Source organism: Bison bison, unplaced genomic scaffold (assembly GCF_000754665.1).
Source record: "Bison bison bison isolate TAMUID 2011002044 unplaced genomic scaffold, Bison_UMD1.0 scf7180017864514, whole genome shotgun sequence".
NCBI classification, from domain to species: domain Eukaryota; kingdom Metazoa; phylum Chordata; class Mammalia; order Artiodactyla; family Bovidae; genus Bison; species Bison bison.
In genome coordinates this window covers 1,634,847-1,652,745 of record NW_011495067.1, presented here as the reverse complement: position 1 = coordinate 1,652,745, position 17,899 = coordinate 1,634,847, and the positions used below count along the sequence as shown (strand labels likewise).

The following is a 17,899-nucleotide window of genomic DNA, read 5'->3' as shown; positions in this document are numbered from 1 at the left end:
TGACTTACTCTTGTAGAACTCTGACCTGAAGTTGTTAGACATGTACACTGCTGCAGCTACTGCTGCTAAGTCGCTTCAGTCGTGTCCGACTCTGTGCGACCCCATAGACAGCAGCCCACCAGGCTCCCCCATCCCTGGGATTCTCCAGGCAAGAACACTGGAGCGGGTTGCCATTTCCTTCTCCAATGCATGAAAGTGAAAAGTGAAAGTGAAGTCGCTCAGTCGTGTCCAACTCTTCGTGACCCCATGGACTGCAGCCTGCCAGGCTCCTTCGTCCATGGGATTTTCCAGACAAGAGTACTGGAGTGGGGTGCCATTGCCGTCTCCGACATGTATACTATATGCACATAAAAAGGTATCTATTTCTTTTTTTTTTTCCTAATTTTATTTTATTTTTAAACTTTACATAATTGTATTAGTTTTGCCAAATATCAAAATGAATCCGCCACAAGTATACATGTGTTCCCCATCCTGAACCCTCCTCCCTCCTCCCTCCCCATACCATCCCTCTGGGTCGTCCCAGTGCACTAGCCCCAAGCATCCAGTACCGTGCGTGCATCGAACCTGGACTGGCAACTCGTTTCTTACATGATATTTTACATGTTTCAATGCCATTCTCCCAAATCTTCCCACCCTCTCCCTCTCCCACAGAGTCCATAAGACTGATCTATACATCAGTGTCTCTTTTGCTGTCTCGTACACTGGGTTATTGTCACCATCTTTCTAAATTCCATATATATGCATTAGTATACTGTATTTATGTTTTTCCTTCTGGCTTACTTCACTCTGTATAATAGGCTCCAGTTTCATCCAACATCTATTTCTAATACCAGCAGTCAAATGATTCCTTTCGGTTTCAAGAGACAAATAATAAGCATAAGACATTTTTAATTGAGATATCATACATAGACTGTAACATACTTTTAAAGCTCATAATTTTTAATTGTTGAAGTTCCTTTTCAGTTTAGTCGCTCAGTCATGTCCTGCTCTGCGACCCCATGAACCACAGCACGCCAGACCTCCCTGTCCATCACCAGTTCCCGGAGTCCACCCAAACCCATGTCAATTGAATCAGTGATGCCATCCAACCATCTCATCCTCTGTCGTCCCTTTCTCCTCCTGCCCTCAATCTCTCCCAGCATCAGGGTCTTTTCAAATGAGTCAGCTCTTCACATCAGATGGCCAAAGTATTGGAGATTCAGCTTCAGCATCAGTCCTTCCAATGAATATTCAGGACTGATTTCCTTTAGGATGGACTGGTTGGATCTCCTTGCAGTCCAAGGAATTCAAGAGTCCTCTCCAACACCACAGTTCAAAAGCAGAAGTTCTTTTTATTAAAGTATCATTATATCTGATACTTGGTGACTGAATTTGGACCTGAGGACATAATTGAACTCAGTATCTTAATAGTTTAATTAACTTCATTTGAATAAAAACTGATGACATATCTTAATTGGATGCTAATTATGAAAACAGATTAAGACCTATTTATGTCATTTTATTGATCTTTTTAAAAAAGATTCCTAGACCTTTAAAAGTGCTTCTAAAAAGACATTTAAATTTTTTGCTTGTTCTCTTGAGTATTATGCTATTTATGTGTATATATTTGACCCTTAGGAAGTTAAAAAGATGGCAAGGCCCATGAAAATTGTATGTCTACGAATTGCCTGTGCCCCATAGGTGCTATAAGATAAATCTTTTCTTACACAATCCAGGGTCAGCCAGTAAAGAAGTGCCATATTTCAGTATTTGAAAAAGCATAGCCACTTGAAGGATAAAATCACTGGCACATTCAACTTGGATATAATGGGGAAAGTTAAAGCTGCCATTATCAACCTATTTGCGTCTGAGTTAAAGGGACAGGAAGTCATACAATTCTAGTGCCTGGACAGTGCACTAAAGCATTGGTCAGCTGATTTAAACTTGTGACCTCTCTATGCTGTTCATTAGATGTGGTTGTTCATGTATTCTCTTTAATTAAAATTTGGTTTCTAGAATGTGGATGGCAACATATGATACTATGAGAAAATCAGATATTACAGTAGATGTGGGAAAAGTTCCTTTCAATTGCTAGCAATCTGTCTCCATTTCTTTCTAACTTGTGCAAAGTCCTTAAACACCTTAAACGTCAAAAGGCTTCTTTGCATTCCCAAATAAAACCAGTGTCACTTGTCTTGCTCTCTTGTTCCATTTATTGTAATAAAGGCTGATTAAAAATTAAACCAGAGTTCAGAATAAAAGCAATGTCAGACAATGATTCTAATGATGCTAAAGCAGTGTTGTACTGGAGACCCTTTCACCAGGAAGCCAAACCAATGCCATCAGCAGTGTCTGGGAGCTAATTAAAAATGCAGGTTCTCAGACCCCCACCCCAGGCCTACTGATTCAGAATCCACATTCTCTCACGACCTTCAATGACTCATATCAATTTAGAATTTAGCAGTGCTGAGCTAAGCCATCCTGAGCCAGAGGATGCCAAGTTTCCTCCCGGAGGAGTTAGCCTTGTGAATCAGAAAGAACACGACACTGGGGTTTGATAGCCCTAAATGCGACTGAACAACAACAGCAAAACTGGAATTGTTTTTCTGCCACCACATTATCTATTGGAGAAATTCCTTGACGAGTCTTTTTCCACATCTGTCAAATTACGTCGGTCAATACATGTGCTGTTCATAAATTATGACGCACCTACCACAGTGTCTGGCATACGACAGAAACGGAACATCGTTTAATTCCTGGCCCTTGCCCACTCTCTCCAGCAGCACCAATACCCTGTGATTCTATGGATCTCAATTCTTGTCACAGACCTCATCTCCTACTGCCACTGCCCCCAACTGAAGAAAATAAACATAAATGATCAAATCCTGCAAAAGTAACATCATACACTAAGAACTAAATAGTTATCAGTGGCAGCAAATGGAGTTACTCCAAGCTTTGATATGCAATATCCCTCAGAAATAAATAAACTGGAGTCCTCCTCTACTAGAGTCAGGCTAGAAACAATCAAGCTAACATTTCTGTTTTTCAAATTATCAAAATGTTGCTGTTGCTTGGGGGCAAGACGTACAGATCCTTGGAGTGTTGTCTCAAAACAGGGCGACTGTCGACCCAATTACCTATTAAGTGCTTTCCGACTTTCAAAGTAACCCTGAAGAAATCTGTTTATTCTAAAGAGTTGTTAGGGGAGAGAAATGTCTCCCAAGATATCTTTTTAAATGCTGTTCTATTGTATTTTGAAGTGATATGTTTTGTCTTTTACTGAATAGGTTATTATTCAGAAATGCTCACTTATCTTTACACTTCATTTTGAATTCAACTACACTGTGACTTTTTGGTAAATCTTTTATGAACAAGGTCTCCGGTGGGTCCACTTTAATTGGTTAAGGATTATCAGCCGAGAACACTGTCAAAACTCTAGATGGTATTTCTTTTAAAAAATCATGCACAAAACTTTTCCTGGGATAAGTTGTCTGGATGCAGATAAAAACAAACCATGCTCTTGTGCCCACAAATACTATTTGAACCAGGCTTGTCAAAACAAGGATGGCTTTCAAGTGCTCCATTAGCAGTCGTATTCTTGAACAGCTTTGCTTTCTAAAACTGAATAATTTGTGTTATGATTCTGACAAAACTGGTTGAAAGAAGGAAAGGGATTGGAGGACTTCACTTGTTAAATATTCTTGTAGCTATTCTTTCATGGTAGACCAACAGAAGGCATCAAACACAAAAGCCCCTGAAGGGTTTCCTTCTGTCGTCTTACAGATCTAGACAATTCATTATCATTTCATTAGCCACTGAGAAAGAATAAACAAAACACACACAGACACCTCCTGCCACATAGACGCCATCTCTTCCTCCTCTCCCTGTTGGATTATTGTCTGAGTATGTATTGGCCCAGTTCAAAATCTTCCCTCACCTTCTTCCCTTCTTTCTTACTCAAACCTTGTAAACATCTTCCCAGTCCTTTCCCTGTTCATATTACAACATACACAAATGTCTCACAGGCTTTTCTGTGTACATCTTTGCAAAGCCTGACTGGCTAAGATGACTATTACTATATTTGCAATTAAATGTATCAATATTTCTAAATACTGTATACAACTTAAAAGTGGTACTACAGTCAATGTTTAATTCTAAATTTTCTATGCTATCATACTTACACATTAGATGAGCTATTTCATTCACATCACTTTTTAAATCCCTTTAAAATAAAACTGACATTCAAAACCAAGATTAAACTAAAAATTAAAATGGGCAGTTTTCTGCCTGACACCGTAAGAATGAATTCAGGGAAACAAGCTGATTCTAACATCACTATACATTGAACATCATTAAGAAGATATAGTTCCTGCCAAGGTGAATCTAATACTACATCAGCAAATTTTTGATTATTATTTTTGGTTTACACTCTATTGGGTATAACTTCCATCTGCTATTAGGAGACATGTAAAATTTTTACCAGCTTTGAGAAGTTGTTTTGCCTTGGCATAATTGACAATCAAAACTAAACTAAATTATATTAATCTTTAAGGCATATTATACCTTATCTTGGCTTTGCAATGAATTTCAAGATGTCCTTCTGTGCACTGTTCTTAGATTTTAGAAAACCCTTCCATAGCCATTTGTATATTCAGGAAGTTCATTAATCCCAGCACATCCAAGTTGAGTTTTCCTAAAACCTGCTTTTGCTCCAGCTACTCCCGGTCAGCAGTTAATAGGAAGGGCTTTCCCACACTCTTCTGGCATCTGAGAGAACTCTTCTGCAGGGCTGGGATGGGAGCCATCCACCCCAGACACACAGGCCTCCCCAGAGGCCCTTCTCCTCTTCTGAGATTCTGATCTACTTTGGGAGAAGGGCTCAAAGGGTCAGGGGTAGTTGAAAGTACTCATACAGGGCACAGTTTTTATATTCTCTCTTTTACCTGGGAGATTTTTCATAAGCCTGCTCAGATCCTCTCTGCTTGGTATGCAATACAGAAATAACAGGGTAAGTCTCTCATAAATTGAATTGAACTGACCATGGATTTGAAGTGACTGCCTTTACCACTGAGTTGAAGCCCAACAGAGTTGCCTCCCCCGGCTAAGCTTTGATCAGCGGTTCAGCACTTCCCTCTCCCTGACTAAAATGCAACCAGTCCCCAGCCCTGGTCTTATTAAACGTTCTTGTTCACTTCCCTGGAAATGCTTTAACTCTGGCACCTGCTGGCTGGGAGAGTGATTAGGATTTCATGGGACCAGAGCGTTTCATTTCTGGTGAGCCACACCACAGCCCATAAATTAATACAGGATTATGCTTCAGCATTGACTCTGCAGGCTTGTTTTGAACGAAAAGGAAAGGCAATTGAAGGATGGAGAAAAATAGCAGAGGATCAGATGAAAAGTAAACAGTTGTACAAAACCCAACAGTGTGTATTAGCATAAGCGCTTTCTTAGGAAACTAAGAAGTGGACACCATGTAACTCTGTTCCTGCTGATAAGCGTCATCCATCCTCTCAAAGCCTGACTCGCTTTACATATGGAACATGGCTTACCCTCCGCCAGGATGCATATGGCTCATCTTGAAGCTCTCTGGAAGCCAGTTCAGTGATTGCAGTCGCGATCCCAGCTGAGCCCAGCTCTCCCCAGGCATTCCCACCAAGGTGCCAGGTGTCTGAATAAGGCTAAGATCCTCCACGCCAGCACAGCCAAAGCCAAGTGCTACTAAGCAGCTTTCCTCAATACTGAGAGGGGCAGGAGAATCACCCCACTGAGGTCTGTCTTAATTCTTTCCTTCTGCAAGTGGAAAAATCGAAGAGGAGTCAGTACTGCTTAGAGAGCTCTCTGGAATGGAGCTGGGAGCTCACTGAGAGACTATGACTCATGCCTCTCAGCCTGGAGGGAATCTGGCCTTCTGACCATTTACTATCCTAACGAAGGCATCTAGAACATCTGCCAGGAACTCAAGATACTTAGCGGACCCCTACCCTAAAGTGCCTGCTGATTCCCTAAGGACAAGTACTTCCTGACATGTCAATCATGATTTTTGCCAGGCATCTTTAACAACCTTGTGGCTTTTGTCTTTTAAGCCCCTGACTCTTCCCTTCCCTGGAAGCCTCTCTCGGTTTTTCCTGAGTTTGTGTCTCCAGAACTGCAATTCTTAAGACCCCAACTAAAGCTCCTTATTCTTGTAGCCTGGCTCCTGACTACGGTTCCACTTCCCCAGATAAAGATAATATAAATGTTGCTGTTGGCCCTTGGGCCAAATCTAGCCCACTGTCTGTTTTTGTACGGTCTGTGAGCTAAGAAGGGATGTTACATTATTAAGTGGTGGAAGAAACTTAAAATGACAATAATGTTTTTCGACACAAGAAAATTCGATAATGTTGGGATGTCAGTGTCCATCAATAGAGTTTATGTGGGCACAAATGCATTCCCCTACTTGTGTGCTGTCGATAGCTGCTTTTGTACTACAAGGGCAGAGTGGGGTGATTGCAACAGAGATTTCTAAATTATTTATTATATGACCCTTTACAGAAAAAGTTTAACTTCTGTTTTTAAACAGCTAAGTTTTGCGTGGATTTCTTACACAGCAATAGATAAGCAACTGTCATGTAAGTTGAAAGATTCTGCAAATGCAAACTTAAGAAGACATCTGAATGCAATAGTTGATTTCTTAGCCACATACCATCAGAGTTAAAATCCAAAAGGAAGCTAACAACTGGAGAAAATGAACGTTGAACTTGCTAAATGTTTTGTCACTTATTGCATACGAATGGCAGCATTTTATTCCCACAGGGAACAGGATGAATGGAACATGTCTTGAGCTCCGACCATCTACCAGGCACTGTGCTAGGTCAGTGGCATGCGATGGTGAGTCAGAACAGATCAAGATTCTGCCCTCTGAGAGCTTACTGTCGAATGGAGAAGAAAGCCAGCAATCAAAGAATTCCACAACACGACCTGGAATTGGTGTGTCACAGTGATTACAAATTGTATTCTGCTAACATAGCAGGAAGCTCTGACGTGCCTCCTGGAAAGCTCCACTGGGATGCCCCGCAGTCATCTCAGACTCGTCCGGTACAAACGGAACTCACTTTTCCCACCGAACATGTCCCTCCTACCATGTTTCCTGTCTCAAGGGCTGACAACCCCATCCACCCAGTTGCTCAAGACCTCGACACTTGTCTGTCATCACACAGAGCCAATCACATTTCCTTCTTAAATATTTCAAATCTGTATGTTTCTCTCCATTCGCAGCAGCAGTTCCTTAGCTTGGCCATCACTTTCTTCCATGGAGATTATTCTAACAGGCACTGAACTGATTGATATTCTAAACTGGATTCAAGGCTCTTCTCTAATCCAGTCTCCAAACTCCAGAGCAAATTTTCACAAACCCAAATGTGATGGCATGTGTAAATCTCAAGTGATTACTTCAGTGCTAGGATAGAGGGCTAGCTAATCTGTACCATGGTCCCTGCTCATACCACCAAGCCCAGGTTTCACAAGTCTCCACTCCCCACATTCTGTCTCCAGCCAGACCTTCTTCACCAGGATCACTCCTCTGCCTCCCCTCCTCCTACAGTAAAGGCCATCACTTCTAACAGAGTGCTTTCCCTCACTGCTGTTGTTCAGTTGCTAAGTCCTGTCTGACTCTGTGACCCCATGGACTGCAGCATGCCAGGCTACCCTGTCCATCACTATCTCCCAGAGTTTGCTCAAACTCATGTCCATTGGCTCGGTGATGCTACCTAACCATCTAATCCTCATCTAAACCATCATCTCCTTCTCCTCCTGTCCTCAGTCTTTCCCAGCATCAGCATCTTTTCCAATGAGTCGGCTCTTCACATTAGGTAGTCAAATTACTGGAGCTTCAGCATCAGTCCTTCCACTGAATATTCAGGACTGATTTCCTTTAGGATTGACTGGTTTGATTTCCTTGCTGTCCAAGGGACTCTCAAGAGTCTTCACCAGCACACAGTTTGAAAGCATCAATTCTTTGGCGCTCAGCCTTCTTTATGGTCCAACTCTCAGATGCGTACACGACTACTGGAAAAACCACAGCTTTGACTATATGGACCTTTGTCGGCAAAGTGATGTTTTTGCTTTTTAATATGCTGTCTAGGTTTGTAGGTTTGTCATAGCTTTCCCTCAGGAGAAGGCAATGGCAACCCACTCCAGTACTCTTGTTTGGAAAATCCCATGGGTGGAGGAGCCTGGTAGGCTGCAGTCCATGGGGTGGCTAAGAGTTGGACACGACTGAGCGACTTCACTTTCACTTTTCACTTTCATGCATTGGAGAAGGAAATGGCAACCCACTCCAGTGTTCTTGCCTGGAGAATCCCAGGGACTGGGAGCCTGGTGAGCTGCCGTCTATGGGGCTGCACAGAGTCTGACACGACTGAAGCAACTTAGCAACAGCAGCATAGCTTTCCCTCACTACTGTAGTCCAGTTAAGTGTCCTTCCTAAGGGTTCCTGAACAATCACATTAAACACAAATAATCACCCTAAATTATTATTGCCTATAATCGTCCCTCCTGGATGATAAGATGGAGAACTATTTCTGTCTTAAGTTTTCTCCCCAGTTTCAAGTGTAATGCTTTAATGTTAGTAGGAAATCAATAGATATCTTCATATAAATGAAAGAAGGTAGGAAGCAATAAAACTCTTCCATGGAACAACTTTAGAATTGATCATAAGAGAATTTTGCAAACATAAAGGATATTCCATAGCTAAGGTGGCTGATGAGGGTGGTTTAACGTGTAAAGGGCAAGGGAGGGCAGGCTTCTTAGCGGTCTCTATAGGCACAAAGACCTTGTTCTCTTAAGCCTGAGGTTAGAGGAAAAAATTAATTACACTAAAACTTGCACAGTAAAAACATTTGTTCGTAGCAAAAACTGGTCTTTGTTGATATCGGTACATGACAGTTAAATAGTAAGACATGGCAGGTTGTGAATGAGTCTGCAATAATCTGTGTTTGGGTGTTTTGCACACGTGTGATAACAGGGTGTCATCTTGACAGCAGGCAGGATCCTGAACCCAGTCTTCAAAATGTTCAACTTCAAAATTTCATTTAAAAATCTTTTTTCCTAGATTCTTTCCCTTTAAGTGCTTCAGAGTCAAAGTAGAAAACAAAATAAAGATACTCGAACATTAAAAAAAATTTCAACTTCTGGACTTTGATGAGCCAATTTTAGCATCTAGCTACATCCACCCACTTACTCAGCCAGGTCAGAGGCAGTTACAGTGGGTGGGACTAACCGAAAGTGCCCAGCAGCTGATAGCCACTGTGGCTTTCCGCTGCCTTTCAAGAAGTGACTGCTAGCTGGTGGATATCTGGATATTCTCCTCCCCATAAGAAAATACTCTTCAGCTTTTGGGACAGCATGTCATGCATCTTGGTAAGGTGGGAAGATGTGCCTAAGTCAGAGACTCAATATCCAGAAAGAGACAGACAGAAGGAGGAAGAGAAAACTTCTTGTGAGAACTGTCCTTAGAAAAATAATTATACCTTCAAAGATTCACTTTTTTGATATGATATAAACAGGAACAATATATTCATCCTCAAGGTTTTTTTTTTTGTCTTCCACTCAGAGAGGTTTCTGTAACCAGCACGCTTGCTTCTGTGTGATGCTTAGGGATCTGTGTGCCACACCAGGAGGACGAGGGTGTGTGAATATTATGGAGTTAAGACCTGGACTGCACCCACGTGGCTCCCTGATTAGCTCTGTGGCCAAGCAACACAGCTTTCAACTAGATTTATTTGGAAGTCACTGTCCTTTCTTACACTTGAAATCACTTTCCTGAAACTTTTGCTCTATTAGACCGGAGTCCTAGATTTATGCTTTAACTCGGCTGGATTTATTGGACGCCAGACATGCGTGCAGTGCCTTGCAGCCTTCCTTGGAGGTTGGGGCGAGGGGTCTGTCACATTGCTCTTTCCTACGACTTCCATTCAAGTTAGCTATAAAAGCATATTATGCCATTGAACACCAGCTGTGGCAGGTTCTTACAGCTTTGTGAATAGATTTGCCATTTTTGTTTGGGCTGCTGAGTCAGGGAATTGACATTCCACTGTTGTGCTTTTAAAAGTATTTGCTGTGACTTCATTTTTTTTCCCTCTCTGACAGCTGAAGCAGAAAGGTGGATTAGCTTTCTTGATTCCAATTATCTTCCCTGTAGTATATTGCTGATACGCTAGTGTGTCAGATAAGTTATGAGAAGTAGAAGAAAGTGTCACCCGGTAAATGTGACAGTGTTTGAGGGAGGCCTTGAAAGATATTTCTTATCATTGATGGGTCTCTAAGAACTTTTTTTTAAGAGAGGTAGAATTCTTCTGAAATAACTAAGTTGGATTTTTTCCTGCCAAATTTGCTGAAAGACTACCATGCAAATGTCAACTTTTGTTTTTAAAAGAGACATAAATTGAGAAAGTCAGTGTGATGTCCTACCCGATTTCATTCCACACTTGAGTTATTGGAAGGTTTCCTTCATGACACTTGATCCCTTCTGTTTTTTCTTACTATCAGGCAGTCGATCATGTCTCAGAAAGACCAGGGTCTTACTGCCACATGGAGAGAGATTTGAGATAATGACTGGATAATATCTGCAGAAAATGCATGTCTTCATGTTTTATTTTTTTGTGTTGTAAATTACTGGATGAAGTCTTAAGTACTCATGAATCTTTCAGAGTCATCTGGTGAAGTTGAGTTCAGTATTTGTTTCATAATAGCTTATTATTTTTTAAACATAAAGGTTTCCTGTGTTTCCTGGTAAACCACCTTTATCTTTTTACCACACTGAGAGAATTTGAATCACTGTTAAAATGTAAAATGTTCAAATCTAGTTCAAAGAACAAAAATTTTTTAAAAGTGTAAAATGCTAGCCATATTTTTGAGGCAAGGATACATTCCTATAAACTTTGTGAGATAAAGAACCTACTTACAGAGGTAAGATTTAACGGGAAACTTGATGATTATTTATAAGGACCAGGCAGAAAGGGATGGCTGGGTGTTAAATTTGAGTTCTTTGTGTAAGGGATTATATACTGTATCTTTGTATGATATTGGGATATCATGGTGATATAAAGCCTTGAGACAGGGTGTTGTGGTTTAAACTGGGCCCTTCAAATTCTTCACAGAACAGAAAACTAAAGACAGCAAATGTTTCTGACCTGCTATAGTGGATCTGGAGTTTTCCTAGATAAGGACTGCTGGTTGCTAGATTTGTTCTTTTTTTTTTTTTTTTTTTGTCAGAAATGACAACTTCTGAATTATTTTCAGCACCATATTGAATATACTTTTTGCTTTATTTACAGAAGAATTTCCACAAATATAAATAGTCTTGAGGCCTATTTAGTTGATTACTGGTATTTCAACACAAATGCAACTTTCTCAGATGAGAATTCCTGGCTTGCCTTCCTCTTGGCATTCCCTTGGTCTATAACAATATCCTCAGGCTCCAATTCGTCAATTTCCTGCAGCACACACCACTGTTCCCCACCCAACAATCATTCTCAAGAGGCCTCCCTATTTGCAACATAGCAGTCTCTTCAAATTAATGAGGCTTTATGAGAGCCAAGAAGTGACCAGACAGTCATCTTACTGCTTTAGGTTTAGAGAACAGAAACGGGAGATGAAACGAATGAGAAAGAAATGAGAAAACAGAGCAGGAAACCACTGGTAACTTCTCTGAGCATTAGAAACATACCTGGGGAAAAAAACAGCATAGATAAATAAGGAAAAGGAGGAAAGCTTGCCAAGCAGTGAAGAAAACTTGCCAATGCTATTTAACTTTTTCTGTATGTGGGGCTGACACCTCTCCTAAACACATCCTTCTCTGTCCTTCACAATACACCTCAGGCTCCCAGGAACCAGTTTGATCTGCAAGATGAGTCAGGAAAACCCTGGGGACACAGAGGGAAGTAGACCGTGATCTACACGGAGATGGATTCCAGATCCAATTGCAAAATGCGTGGCTCCGTCCTTGGTCAATTCCTGTGCTAACAGCACTTTGCTTGCCGCCTGATTTTTCCTTCAGGAAATCCACTTCTGCAGAAAATGTGAAAGGAGCAGGAACTTAGCAAGAGTGGAGGGAGACGGAAGGATGGAAGTACAATCTGTGCTAGAAATAATACCAGAAGCAAACAAAATACATGCATTCTCTGGAGTGCACCATGAGAGGGATGCACAGATATTTTTCCTGACTAGAATTCTGCCCAGGTCCAGAAAGACTGACCAATCCAAAACTTGATGTGGCTCAAATAATCTGAGATTTGATAGAGCTCAAATTTTATGGGACCTAACCCAAACACTGAATAGAAAAATTTGATTTATTTTCTGAAATTGCCCTTATAAAATTAATATTTGCTTTTGAAAAGTGAGAACCCATAGTCCTGCATTCTCTCCAGGCCCTTATCCCTCTTTTCTATGTACTTATCAGATCACAATATGTACAAGACATGTTACAGACACACCACGTGAGTGCACGTGTGGAGCGCGTCTGGGAGCAAACACCACACACGAGTTGCTGGGGCCTGAGTGGTGGCAGCAGGAGGCAAGGCCGACAGGAAGGTGGTTTGTGAACTGGGTGAACTGCCAAGGTGTCCCAGGGCAGCCAGGAGTGAGGCGCTCCACACTCAGGAAACAGTGAAAACCAAGGAACAAGTGAAGAGAAGGAAAATCACGAGAAAGAGAAAACTCCAGTCACTGTGACTGCACGTGTGAAAGGGCCTTCTTCCCCTTTCGCCAGACCAAGATGTCGCCTGTGATCGATGGGTTTAGAGAAGACGCCCTCTACCAGCACACTGCTGAGAAGGGTTGACAGCTACCAAGAATCCTATGGACGGAAAGAGGTCTGAAAGCGGAGCCCTAAAGAGTAAAACAAGGGACCCATTCGTCCTTTGGTTATTTCTTTATCTTTATCTTTCTGGGCATCTCCTATGCCCAGGAGATGGAGCTATGAAGGAACTGGCATGGATCAACCCCAGTGAAGCTCACAGAGTGTGTGGTGGGGGAGGGATGTGGGCAGGCTGCGGAGGGAGGAGTCATCAGTAAACCATCACAGCGGTGAGATCCCTCAGACTGACTGGTAGTGTCTAGTTGCAGGTTTAGGTTGGGGATCACAGGTCCACCCCAAGGTGGTAACTTTGAAATGATCTGAATGTTGAGTGAAGTTGGGCGTGGAAACTGCAGGGTTTGATATTTTGCGGTGAATATGAATGACTAAAATTGGCCAATAATTGTCATAATCGTCTCTATACATATAAAGCTGCAAAATGACATGCTACTAAAAGCATTTCTGGGAATTGTGGCAACTTCCATGCAAATTTTATATTAAATATAATGTAGTATATGCCCTAGGCATTCTTTGATTTTTTTTTTTTTTTAAATAAAATCCACCTAGTTACCTCTCATACTCAGGCATATTTCTCCTGTTAAAAGATAATCATCTTCCTTTTTGGTCTCTAAGTAATAATTATGCTTCCTTTCAAACTCTCTTGGCACTCTCAATGTTCATTTAAAAAAAATGTTTGTGGCTATGCAGAAAGTTTTCCTTAGAAAAAGATTATACCAAATGTTTGTCTTGGCAGGAACAAGTATTTTTTTCTTGTCTGTGATTCAAAACTATTTGGTGTTACTTTATACCTGCTTTCAAATGGAAAAGCTAAGGCTTATGTGATAGCCACAGTGCTGTATTTTTGCTCTTGACTATTTCAATATTAACTAATGTCCCTGTATCGTTGGGACTCATTGCCCAAGCTTACTCCTACACACAGGAAGGGCAGATGTTCATCAGTGTAGTGTGAATGTACGATTTCAGGAACAACAGTCAACATTTCTATTAATTAGGGTAGCTAGCAACTGCTCACATTTACCCAACTTATATTTCCTTCTTGTTTAGCTTACTGTCAGTCTCAGATGGGTAACACTAAAGCTGTCATCAGTATTTACACCCTGGTGAAATGAACCTTCTTTGCCTGGGCTCTGGTCTTGATGAAGCTGGGAATAAGAAAGTAGGAGGCACTTTGCTTGTGGCAAGGATTGGATGAAATAGAATTTGGAAGCCCTAAGAGTAAATCGTCTCCAAAGAGAAAATCTAAGTATAATAGGGAGGCTGTATGCTCAACATTGAAATACATACTCACTGGTTTCCATTCTGCTATCAGCAAGGTAGATTCTTTTAAAATCTAGGGTGTAGACAGAGAAGATTCTTAACAGCCTTGCTCTATAACTCCATTTACTCAGAAGGCTGGATGAACTTTCTTTAAGAAACAATGTTTATTCTATTAAAAATATGAATAAGACATTCTTCCTAGGTTATAAGGCCATAATGAACAGACAGAAAGACTTATGAGCAAAATGGAGGAAACTTACATTGAGAGACTATTCCATGAATCAGCCACATTTCTTGGTGTCTGGAGAGCTGAGGTGCTGGCTGCCTTTCCTGGGAGGTTTGCACAGTGAACGGACTTGGAAGACAGCAGAGAGAGCTGTCTCTGCAGCAAGGGCATATCTGTGTACCATCCACTATAATAAAAATAATGTGTTCTTCTGGGCAAACGTCAGGTGGACTAACTGCTCATTATAAAGGACATGGTTTCCTTTCCATTATGCAACCTACTGCCTTCGCAGGCAACACCTACCTTCTTCAAGGCACCTGGTGGGATTCAGGGTTCAGAGAAATGGTGCACATACAGATACTCTGGCTACTGCTCTATCTGTGGGTAATGAAGTCCTTTGTTTCTGACCCAGGAGTTTCATGTCTTCCAGCAAGTCATGAAACTGCTAAGGCACACTTGTTAGATTGTATTGAGACAAAATCTCAGATCTTTTACAATTCTTGGCAACCAACATATTAAGCATCTTTAATTTCAAACACAGAATATAATGAATGATAAAATACGTTGACAAGAAACAACTGATAAGAAGTATAAACAGATTCCCCTGGAGGTATGTCTGAGGGACATAGAATTCTGGCTGGAGAACATTTCGGAAATTTTGGAAATTAGAGTTCAATGGAGTACTTAGAGAAGTTAGGGCTTTCTCAACTGTTGGAACCTCAGGAAAGTGCATTCCTAGCAGTGGTAGGAATTTGTGTTAAGTCTCAGAGTGTGTTTGGCAATGAGAGACTGGTTACAGTGGGGGAAGGGCCAGCAGGAGAGAAGAAGGAGAAATAAGCCTGGGATAAATAACAAGCCTCCAAATTAGGGGGCCTCTGAATTCCTGTAATTTCACTTTTCTTCTTCCTCAGAATCATGGAGGATTTTTTTTACAAGAAAGTTTCACACTTTGTACTTTGCATTGAAGAACTAGTTTTGGTACTGGAAAACAATAACACTTAATAAAATAATTTCTACTCTTCCAAAATGAGAGTTGGCACTGTCTTAAAGATTCTAGACAAAGGTTGATTTTGGCTTTTTTTTCCCTCTATCGCTTTCAGGAAAAAGGTGGCAAGCACACAAGCAGTATAGATAAGCTGCATGATTCCCCACTCAACAAATGTAAGACAGCATCACCACCAGGATGATGAGAAACCGGTGTCTCCTCTTTATCCTGTGCAATCTATGACTATGCTGCTGCTGCTGCTGCTGCTGCTGCTGCTGCTAAGATGCTTCAGTCACGTCCGACTCTGTGCGACCCCATAGACGGCAGCCCACCAGGCTCCCCCGTCCCTGGGATTCTCCAGGCAAGAACACTGGAGTGGGTTGCCATTTCCTTCTCCAATGCATGAAAGTGAAAAGTGAAAGTGAAGTTGCCCAGTCATGTCCAACTCTTCGCGACCCTATGGAGTGCAGCCTACCAGTCTCCTCCGTCCGTGGGGTTTTCCAGGCAAGAGTACTGGAGTGGGGTGCCATCGCCTTCTCTGATCTATGACTTAGGAAATGGTAAACACCTGTAAGGACAGAGAAGCCCAACTTCCCTTGTGACCAGCAGGACTTCCTGGGACAGACCCTAGCCCCGTATCCTCTGCTGTAGTTCTTCTCTGAAGATAATAGTATCTCATGTGTATTTGCTGAGTTTCTCAGTTGCTAAAACCACCATCAAATGGAAGACATTACCTACCTGATGGTCATGAGTATGTAGCCCCTAGACCTTCTGGTGCCTACGGATTGATAATGTTAACTGCCCTGTGACTTCAAAATCAGCCAAAGTACTGTGAGTGAGAACACCCTTCCTTTACCTGGCCTTTAAAAATGCTTTGCTAAAGCCCGTTGGGGAGTTCAAGGTTTTGGGGGTGAGGAGTGGAAGGGTGGACGCAGGCTCCTTGCTGCATTCTCCCTGCTCAGCCCTGCTGTAAACCTTTTTCTCCTCCAAGCTCTCATGTTTGGGTCTGTTTGGCCTCACTATGTGTTGGACACCCTTTTGAAGCAGCCGTTCAGACCCATGAGGCTCATTCCAGGGGGCAACTCAGTTTCTTCACTCAGCAAGTCTCCTCCTTATACAGAAACGGAAGTCTGGCTCTCTCTTTACATATATAATTCCCAGAAACCCAGTCTGAAGATTGCAGCTTTTTGTCTCTTGAAAGACCTCAGCAAACGAAAGTACACTCCAATGTCACATCAAGGACCATGCTTGCGAGAAACAGCTCATTTACATTCCAAGGGAAATAGTCAGAAATAAAGTGTGGGGATGTAGCTCTTCAGATGTCGTAGCAGTTGATTCTCGATAGGATTGATGTTAAAAAGTTCTAGCGTTGGTGATATTTATCACAATAGCATGACATGAAAGCATCAAGGTCACTTCCTTCCCAAATGTTGTTTCACTATGTTGTTTTCCAGAAGTGTAAATGTGACAGTGGCTGGGAGCTGCCTAACCGTGGTTTCATCATACATTCTGAATGACGAATGACTTTCAGACAGTTCTAAGCATCCCACAATGGGCTCTAATAATACTGAAGGGAATTTTTATGATGAATACAAATCACTCCTAAAACCCATAATACATCATGCAGAGTAATATCACAATAAGAAGAGAGAAGAAAATGAAACTCTAAGTAGGCACATGCTTTCATGTACTTTGATTGAATTTGTATTCTTTCACTCCCTCAATCCAACAATAAATATCATTACAGAAAATAGGCAATAGCTTAAATATCTCTCTGAAAATTTGATCTGTAAGAAAAACTAACATCACATATCTATTATAAGATATTTGCATTATAATTTCCACTTATCGGTTATGTCTAATAGGAGGATAATGCTTCTCATGCCCCCTTCTATAAGGATTTCTACATGGATTCTCACTTAAACTTTAGAGTAACTCTAAAGAGATGGACATTTTATAGACAAAGGAACCAAGGCATTAAATGACACTTTGGCTAGATCACAAGTTTAATGAATGATGAAACCAAGAGCAGGAATTTTTGTAGCTTGAATATTGTATATTAGCCTTACCGTCTACTTAAGAGTCACATAAATTAACTTTAGGACTACTACTCCAGCAAATATTATTGTGTGAAAAATGATCCCCAAGCTTAGGGGCATTTCATTTTCCTTTGCTCATGGTTACGTGTCAGGGTCCTGGGAAGGGCTCGGCTGGCTGGGCAGGTCTCACCTGGGACTCGGATGCAGTTGCAGTCCAGATGTCAGGTGGGGCTAGCTGGCCAAGGCGCCCCAGAGGGTCACTCACGGGGCTGCGCTGGAGACTGGCTATGGCTGGGTGTTGCTTCTCCAGTGTGTGTTGTCTCAGGGTAGCAGGATCTCTTCCTTGATGTCTGACTTCCTCCAGAAAGAAAGAGACAGAAAGCATAACCTTTCATGATGTAGGTAGGAAACCACAGTATTTTGTCTACCATACTCTATTCATCAGAGCAGTCCCAAGTGCTTTTCAATGTCAGGAATGTCAAGTAATTTGTGGCCTTTTATTGTTAACTACCACTGTCTCTAAGGTCACTTTCCCCCTCTGATTTCATTAAAGGATT

At 41.6% G+C, this 17,899-nt stretch overlaps 1 long non-coding RNA gene across 3 annotated transcripts in view; it reads right to left on the bottom strand.

Annotated features, from left to right (window-relative positions):
• Positions 1 to 17,899, bottom strand: part of LOC104981036 — a 57,924-nt gene that overhangs the window by 3,712 nt on the left and 36,313 nt on the right. For all 3 annotated transcript variants that reach the window (XR_824331.1, XR_824332.1, XR_824333.1), the window contains one exon: positions 17,533 to 17,700. This is a non-coding gene — a long non-coding RNA (uncharacterized LOC104981036). The remainder of the gene's footprint in view (positions 1 to 17,532; positions 17,701 to 17,899) is intronic.